Genomic DNA, 7928 nt, shown 5'->3' on the forward strand with positions numbered 1-7928 from the left:
GGAACAACCCCAGGGGCACACATGTTAAACATTTAACTACCAGCAACCAGAATTGGCATAGAACAGGGCTACAGGATCAGCCAGATCGCGCTGAGGGGAAAGAAAATCCAGAGAGCTGCATTAGAGCAGTCATTGGCTGTGCCTTTCACCAGCTCCTCTACAAAGGCAACAGAACCCTTTGGGCATCTTCTGTGAGACAGTATGTGCCTTAGGGACATGGCTTCTTGCATGAGACTGATGGTCCAGGGATGGATTCATACTTATTTACAGAGAAGAAAACTTATCTGTGTGCATAAAATCTTGGAATATGAAAATTAGAATTCAAAAAAATAAGGCTTAGAAGAAAAATATCCGAGTGAGCCTAAGTGGATAGACACTGTATAGTCTTTTCTTACCTGGGATAAAATGGGCATCTGTATGATGGATGCTATAGGAGTTTACCAAAAAGAAAATAAAAGGGAGCCCAGGTTAGTGGTTCTTCATTCTTCTGTCCATTTAACTTTCATTCATGGATCGGTCACTATGACCCAATCAAAGGCAGAGGTGTGGACAATTGCAATGCGCTTAGATGGTTATGGTTAAAAGATGAGAAAAAGGGTGGAAGATGATGTAGAACAGACAAAAATACAGGAGCCAATGGAATCCTGTGTAGGTATTACTTAATATAGAACACCACCAGAACTGGTTCCTATAAGTCCAAGATGCTCCTGGCTGGAAGAAGAGAAGTCTGTCCTCCAGCTGGCTCAACAATCCTGAGTGGAGCCCAGGGCTTGGGCAGGAAGCTCAGAAGTGGGGGTGGGGAGCTGCCTGTGGTGGCTGTCACACCTGGTGGGCTGAGAAAGCTGTCATTATGGAGCATTAGCATAAGAAAGCGAGGCCCCTGTGTTTGGGCTTGTCACCCCTGGCAGTGACAGGGCGCACAAATGTGGGCAGACTTAGGGAACAGAGGCCTTCAGTGTCTGCACTGACAGTGTTGGGTACCACAGCTGTCACTCTGCTGGGACTGGCCCGCCTCTACTACCCACGCTGCCATTAGAATCAGCAGCTACTCGCCCACCACCTTTATTTCCACACAATGTGTCAATAGTCACTTGGCAGATTGTAGCTGGGAGACAAGGGTGGGGCATACCTGCTTGCTGGGGCAGAAGAGGATTCAGGAAGCAACCAGCATCCCTCCTCTGCATCCAAGGATTTGGACATTATACTGTCTGCTCTCCCAGATACCTCAGGACCATTGGCCTGGACGTGCACAAGGAGAGCTCTGTGACTCATCCCCTCTTCCCTGTTTTCCTGCTGAGAGGAAAACAGACACAATTAAACAGGCAGTTCAGGATGACAAAAGATGGCTCAAGAAACAGGCTTATTTCATCAAGGACACTTATCAATGACTTGGTTGTGTGTTTTGAGTTTCTTGATTTCTTCATCAAGAATCCACTTTGTATCTGTCCAATGCAAGTAAATCTAGAAAAATGTTAGAAAAAAAAACAAAGATAATTGAAGAGGAGCAAATCTGACTGAAAGTTCAGCACAACAGAACAGGCACAGCAACAAATAGACCCAAGACAACAGCAAGGCTAATATGCCCTGGTGTTCATAGGACACTTGTAGGGGCTGAACTCTTGGCTTTGTATCATTACACTGATTCTCAAAAACTCAAAAACAAAAACAAACACAAGCCTGCTAGAGAAGCAGAGGACTGGAGATGAGAATGACCCAAAGTCAACCTGAGTAAGTTGCTGTTTCTAATACTACAGTTTTGCATCTGCTTTGCCCCTTCAAAATGACCCAGCAAACCCAGAGTTAAAGATCAGGTAGGGTTGGCAGCCAGGCTTCAAAAACGGACCTTACCCTGATTCTTCATTCTGTAAAAGCTGCTTGGTGCTATGGCTTCCCTGGGGCCAACTCCACATTTGGATGTCTGATGATGTATATACTTCTTCCAGATGTTTGACAAGAGAGGATTTCAGCTCCAGAATGTAGCAAGGTGCAAGTGCTGGCGTGAACTGGATCAACTTTAACCTTCCTGTACCAGGCTCAGTTATTCTACAGACCACGTCATGCTTATACTGGGGTTCATACTCTCCTTGTTGGCAAGCCAAGGGTGTTAAGATATCGAAAAGAAACATGGAATGTTGTACAGACAAAATTCAGAGCAGCAAAAGCTAGAAGGCCTTTGGGGACTACCCACTGCTGCCCCCTCATTTTACAGCTGAAGAAACAAGACCCTGAGGTTAAAAAACTGCTTCAAGGTCACACAACCCATTATAGGTAGAGCCCAAATGGAAATCCCCAGACTCTAGCTTTGGGCCTGAAGGAGCAAGCCAAGTGGAAAAACGGATGCAAATGCTTGCATGTGCCTCTGGGAGCCGAGGCCAGGTGGCATCCATGCAAACCATACTTGAAAGCAGGATTTCACATTTGCCTCGTGCAGACTGTGCCAAACCACTATGGCTTCCCAATACGGGCAGGAAAAGGGGACTCTAGAAAGAGCTGAGGGGCTGCTCTCCAGAGCTTTGGAGTGGTCATGCTGTCTATAGGGCAGTCTCTAAAACTGGCTTTCAGAGTCACTCTCCCAAAAGCCTTACAGTCCTGGCAGATGTATAGCAAAACCAACAGGAACCTACCTTCATATTCTGGAAGCGTGAATACCTAACACCTTATGCTTTTCCCCAAAGGTGGAAGGGTGTTGCATGTGAGCATGGATTGTATAAAATGTGGGCTGCACCAATCTGGGCCACCTTCCCTTTTCTTCTTTGGTAAACTTCTATGTCTGTTTGAAACATCCACTATACAGACTCCCATGTTTATCCTAGGAAAGAAAAGGACTACACAGTGTCTGTCTACTTATGCTCACTTGGATAGTTTTCTTCTAAGTTTTACTTTAAATGCTAATTTTCCTATTTCATTTCTGTTTACACTACTTTTAAGGGAGCCTGTCCAATAGGACAGTAGTTAGGATAGACTAGAATCTAAGGCCTTATATGGAGCCCCACAGCAGGACACAGTAGCCATTATATTTATGGTAAAAACAGGCAAAGCAATGATGTCTGACTAGATCTGCTATGTCCTTTGGGTTCTCTTCCATGATCTGAGTTATTCATACACCAGGTGGGAGACTGATGGTTGATTGATTGATTGATTGATTGATCTGAGTTCTGAGTAGGTAAATTGATGACCATAACTGGAAAGACCAGAGAAATCAAGAGATGTGGAGAATGGCAGTGGCTAAGGGGACTTTACTATAACAAGCAGGTTCTGAGACAGAATCTACATGGTACAAGGCACATTTATAGCTCTTGAGGATATTAATGTATAGGCACCTTCAAGAAAGAGAGAACACACTGCAAAAAAAATGCCCTTTCCCCATGAAGCCCATTCATTTTCTTTCTTTCTGCATGGGTAGATTCTATACCTATGAAGGTAGAGGGAGTTTAGGTAAAAAACCATGGCCTCTGACTTAAATCACTATCTTGAGTCTGGAGCTGCAAGGGTTAAATGCCATCCACTCTATGTCCTCAAGAGAATGTGCCAAGGGTTACACGGATCACACTCTATAAATATGCTCCCTTCTCTGTTCTGATAATGGCACATCTCAGCATGAAGCCACTCAGTGTGGTGTAACAAGCATAAACTAAATAACAAGGCAATGAGTCCACACGCTGAATCCCTGTCTCCCTCCCTCCCGCAAAAGCAAGCTGTAGCTAAGGACAAGGTGTCTAAATTAACACTCACATGTTATGTAAACCTTTGCTTCCAGTGCCCAGAATTTTAGAATGATAGTCTCCAAGAGAAAGTGGATCAAAAAAAAAAAATCTCGAAGTAACAAAAGAACAAAAAAAAGTCAGAACAGAGGAAATCAAAAGTCCATAGAGAGAAAATGTTGGGGAAGAAATTACAGGGTTTGAAAAGAAGATAATAAATTCAGCCTTGAATTCTTGTTGTGACCCCCCTCCTTGGCAAGATGGAGTCTCTAGAGAGCAAGGATGCCCTAGCCAGCTGTCTTTTTACTGTGTCCACTCTGTCTTGCACACCAAAGGCACTCACTCAATATTTGTTTGATGATGATGTTTCTGAGCTCCAGATGAGAACACCAATACAGAGGTGTTCACCCAATAGTCAACCCAATAGTCAACCCACAGTAGAAAGAATGAAGTGAGGGTAAAGCTTGAGTCTAACTCAGTGATACTTGGTAACTTTAGTTACCTGGTAATACATATAGGTAGCAAAATGAGATTAGAATACATAGCTAGACTACTATTAGGGTGTGAGAATTTGGATATAATCTACCATGAGAACCAAGTTCCAGCCAACAAAAGTTTCTTTATTCAAAAAGCTGAAATATAGGGAGATGGCTGGGTTGAGGATCCAAATCTCATAAGCCAGAGACAAGATAAGCAACTTTTTAAAATAAATAAATAAATAAATAAATAAATAAATAAATATTTTAAAAATTCACAAAGTAGGAGGGGTAAGGTCTTCAAGGTCAAGGGTAGGCACAGCCAATCTGATCCATTCGTCCTCTATGTTGCTGTTTTTCACACCTGGTATCCTGAGTGGGTTGCTGCTTGTCAAATACCTCAGATGGCTTTCCTGATAACCTGGGTCAGATCTAGGACAGCCAGTCAGAGCAGCCATGGGGTTTCAGTACTAAGTGGGTGCTAATTGATAGGGCATGGGGTGGGACACTGTAGTCTAAGTTCATAGGGGCACCTGGGGCTAGAAGCCATTGTAAGGAATTCTGTTGTTTCTAAGAATTTAGCTTTAATACAAAATGAAGACTATATACAAGATGGAGTCCCCTCAGCACTACCAATATGTAGGCATATACACTTATTCACCAAGGAATGTATTCTCAGGTCACACCCGTTTTCCCTCAACCCAGCTAAGTAAAGGACTCTTTCTCAAAAAGCTCTGTTCTGAATTCTATCACATCTAGTTCTCAACATTGATTCTCACCTCCGAATGGTGTCTGCAATAAAGCCTTGCTATTGTAGAAACTGTGTGGAGAGCTGCCACTGTGGTCCAGCTACGCTTTCCTTGGCCCTTGAAGTCTCTTTGGTCATTGCCCTTCTCTACCTGCTCTGAGCAATGTGCTGCTGGCCTTTGCTGGATCACTGCTTTTGGGAAGTCCAATGGGAACTGCAGAAAGCTTCAACAGTTTTGATTGAATGAGCCATCACCCCTGTTGGGGTAGATTTTTGGGTTATAAAATATCTCCGAGTCATCCTTGCTACTTACTCTAACCCTTTACACACACTCTGCTAGTAACCCTAATAAACTCACTGGTTCACTGAGCTAGATGTGTGGAATTGTTTCTTTGACCAGTCATCAGTGTCCTACCTGGGGTGAATGGAAATTTGCTGTCATTCCTCCAGGAAAAATCACACCACAATAATAATATGCCTGATATCACAGTTTCTAGTTGTTAATGGAATACACATAATCTTAAATTTTTTTGTATGAATGTTTTGTAGTCAGCTTCCTCAATGTTTTCTGCTTCTCATTGCAATGATTATAAGCACATATTAGATTTTCCACATGAACAATTTCATTGTTTAAAATAATGACCTTTTAGTTTCTTTTTAATCTTTGAACCTTATTATTTTCTCTTCATTGTATTATGATTCTGCTTGAAGCTCACAAGAAAATTCTACTAGTTCTTGGTGTTAGAAGACCCCCACACAGTGGGGGTTTCCCTTCAGACCCTAGATTAGGCACAAACCACACCCAGATTCCTATTTTCACAGAAAGCTCATTTATTAAGCAGGTAAGAAAAATTAAAGTGGCTATTTTCTAACTCAGACAGCAACAAAAGGATCTTGCAGGTGTAATTTTTAAGAAGAGAAAAAAGGGTGGGGGGACAACTGTGTTAGAATAGGCTAGGGTACCATGGTATATTTTGATTGAGCATGCTAATTTGGTGAAGTAAAGGGGGCTTTTTATTGCTGGGCTTCAATACTTTGATAGCTGGACCTTGGTAGTCAGCCTCAGGAGGATAATGTGGCCTAACAAGGGAATAGACCTTGATGGCTAGCTTTAGGGATGTATTCTAACAATTTTTAGCAAGCTAGAGGAAATGGGGTAGAAGGGCAAGGCCTGCCAGAGCCATGCTGATCAGAGCCCCTTCAGTTACAAACTCTAAGAAAATGGCATTTGACCCCAGACCCTGGGCTCCATTTTCAAGCCCACAACTCAGCTTGTTTTCCCAGAGGCCACACTGGCACCAAGTACCCCAGGTAAGATCCTGCCCTATGCCTACCAAAGTCTCTTAAAGCACACACAAGAGCTGTAAACTTCACCCCATCCCTTAGGCTCCATATTCTTGCCCAAAACTTCATCTGCACCCCATTCCTTGGACTCCATTTTCTGACCCACAACTCTGCCTGCTATCTCGGAGGTCAAGCCAGTACCAGAGATCCAGGGTTCTTTGAAAAAATCAACAAGATAGACAAACCTATATCCAAACTAAACGCCAAAGAAAGAATATCCACAAAATCATAAATGAAAAGGGAGATATAACAACAGACAATAAGGAAATCCAGTGAATCATTAGCTCTTAATGATTCAAAACTCCACAAAATTGGAAAATCTAAAAGAAATTGACAGTTACCAAAGTTAAATCAAGATCAAACAAACAATTTAAGTAGATCTATAACCTCTAAGGAAATGGAGTCAGGCATTAAAAGTCTCCCAACCTAAACAAACAAACAAACGAATGAATGAAAAGTAAAGCCCAGAGTCAGATGACTTTAGTGCAGAATTCTACCAGACTTTCAAAGAAAAGCTTTTACCTATACTCCTCGAAGTATTTCACAAAATAGAAACAGAGAGAACATTGCTAAATTCATTTTAAGAGGCTACAGTCACCCTGATACTTAAACTGCACAAAGACTCAACAAAGAAAGAAAATCTCAGACAATTTCCCTCGTGAACATTGATGTAAAAATACTCAATAAGATACTCACAAACAAAATCCAAGAGCACACCAAAAAGATCATCTACCATGATCAAGTAGGCTTTAACCCAGTGATGGTGCAACAATACAAAAATCTAGCAATGTAATCTGTCATATAAACAAACTGACGGGGGTTGGGGGGAGGAACACAGGATCATCTTATTAGATGCTGAAAAACCCTTTGACAAAATCGAACACCCCTTCATGATAAAAGCCTTGGAGACATCAGGAATATAAGGCACATCCCTAAACATAATAAAGGCAAAATACAGCAAGCCAATACCCAATATCAAATTAAATGGAGAGAAACTTAAAGCAATTTCATTAAAATCAGGGACAAGACAAGGTTGTCTATGCTCTCTGTACCTATTCAATATAGTACTTGATGTTTTAGCTAGAACAATAAGACGACAAAAGTAAATCACAAAAATACAAATTAGAAAGGAAGAAGTCAAAGTATCTCTATTCACAGATGATATAGTATAAATGACTGACCCTTCCCCCCAAAAAATAATCTACACAAAACTAAAGACGATAAACACTTTCAGCAAAGTGTCTGGATACAAAATTAACTTAAAAAAATCAGTAACCCTTCTAACTTTTTCACCAAGCAAGTGAAAGACCTATATGACAAGAACTTTGAATCTTTGAAGAAAGATTGAACATAAATAATTAGAAGATTGAAAGACCCCCCCCCGTGCTTATTGATCAGAAGGATTAACATAGTAAAAATGGCCATCTTTTCAAAGGTAATCTACAGATTTAATGCAATTCCTATCAAAATTATAACACAAGTCTTTATAGAACATTTGTCAGGAAGCAGGCACAGGAAAATAAAGCGGGGGGGGGGAACCACATCCCACCAGAGCTCCAAGGCTCTGGGCAGGTGGATGTGGGGGACAGCCATGCACTCTCCATGTGGCCTGGGTGGGCATCTATCTGGCTGTGGGAAGCCACAGAACCCCAGTCTACA

The sequence above is a fragment of the Mus caroli genome, unplaced genomic scaffold, assembly GCF_978045245.1.
Source record: "Mus caroli unplaced genomic scaffold, Mus_caroli_1 scaffold_2, whole genome shotgun sequence".
NCBI lineage: Eukaryota > Metazoa > Chordata > Mammalia > Rodentia > Muridae > Mus > Mus caroli.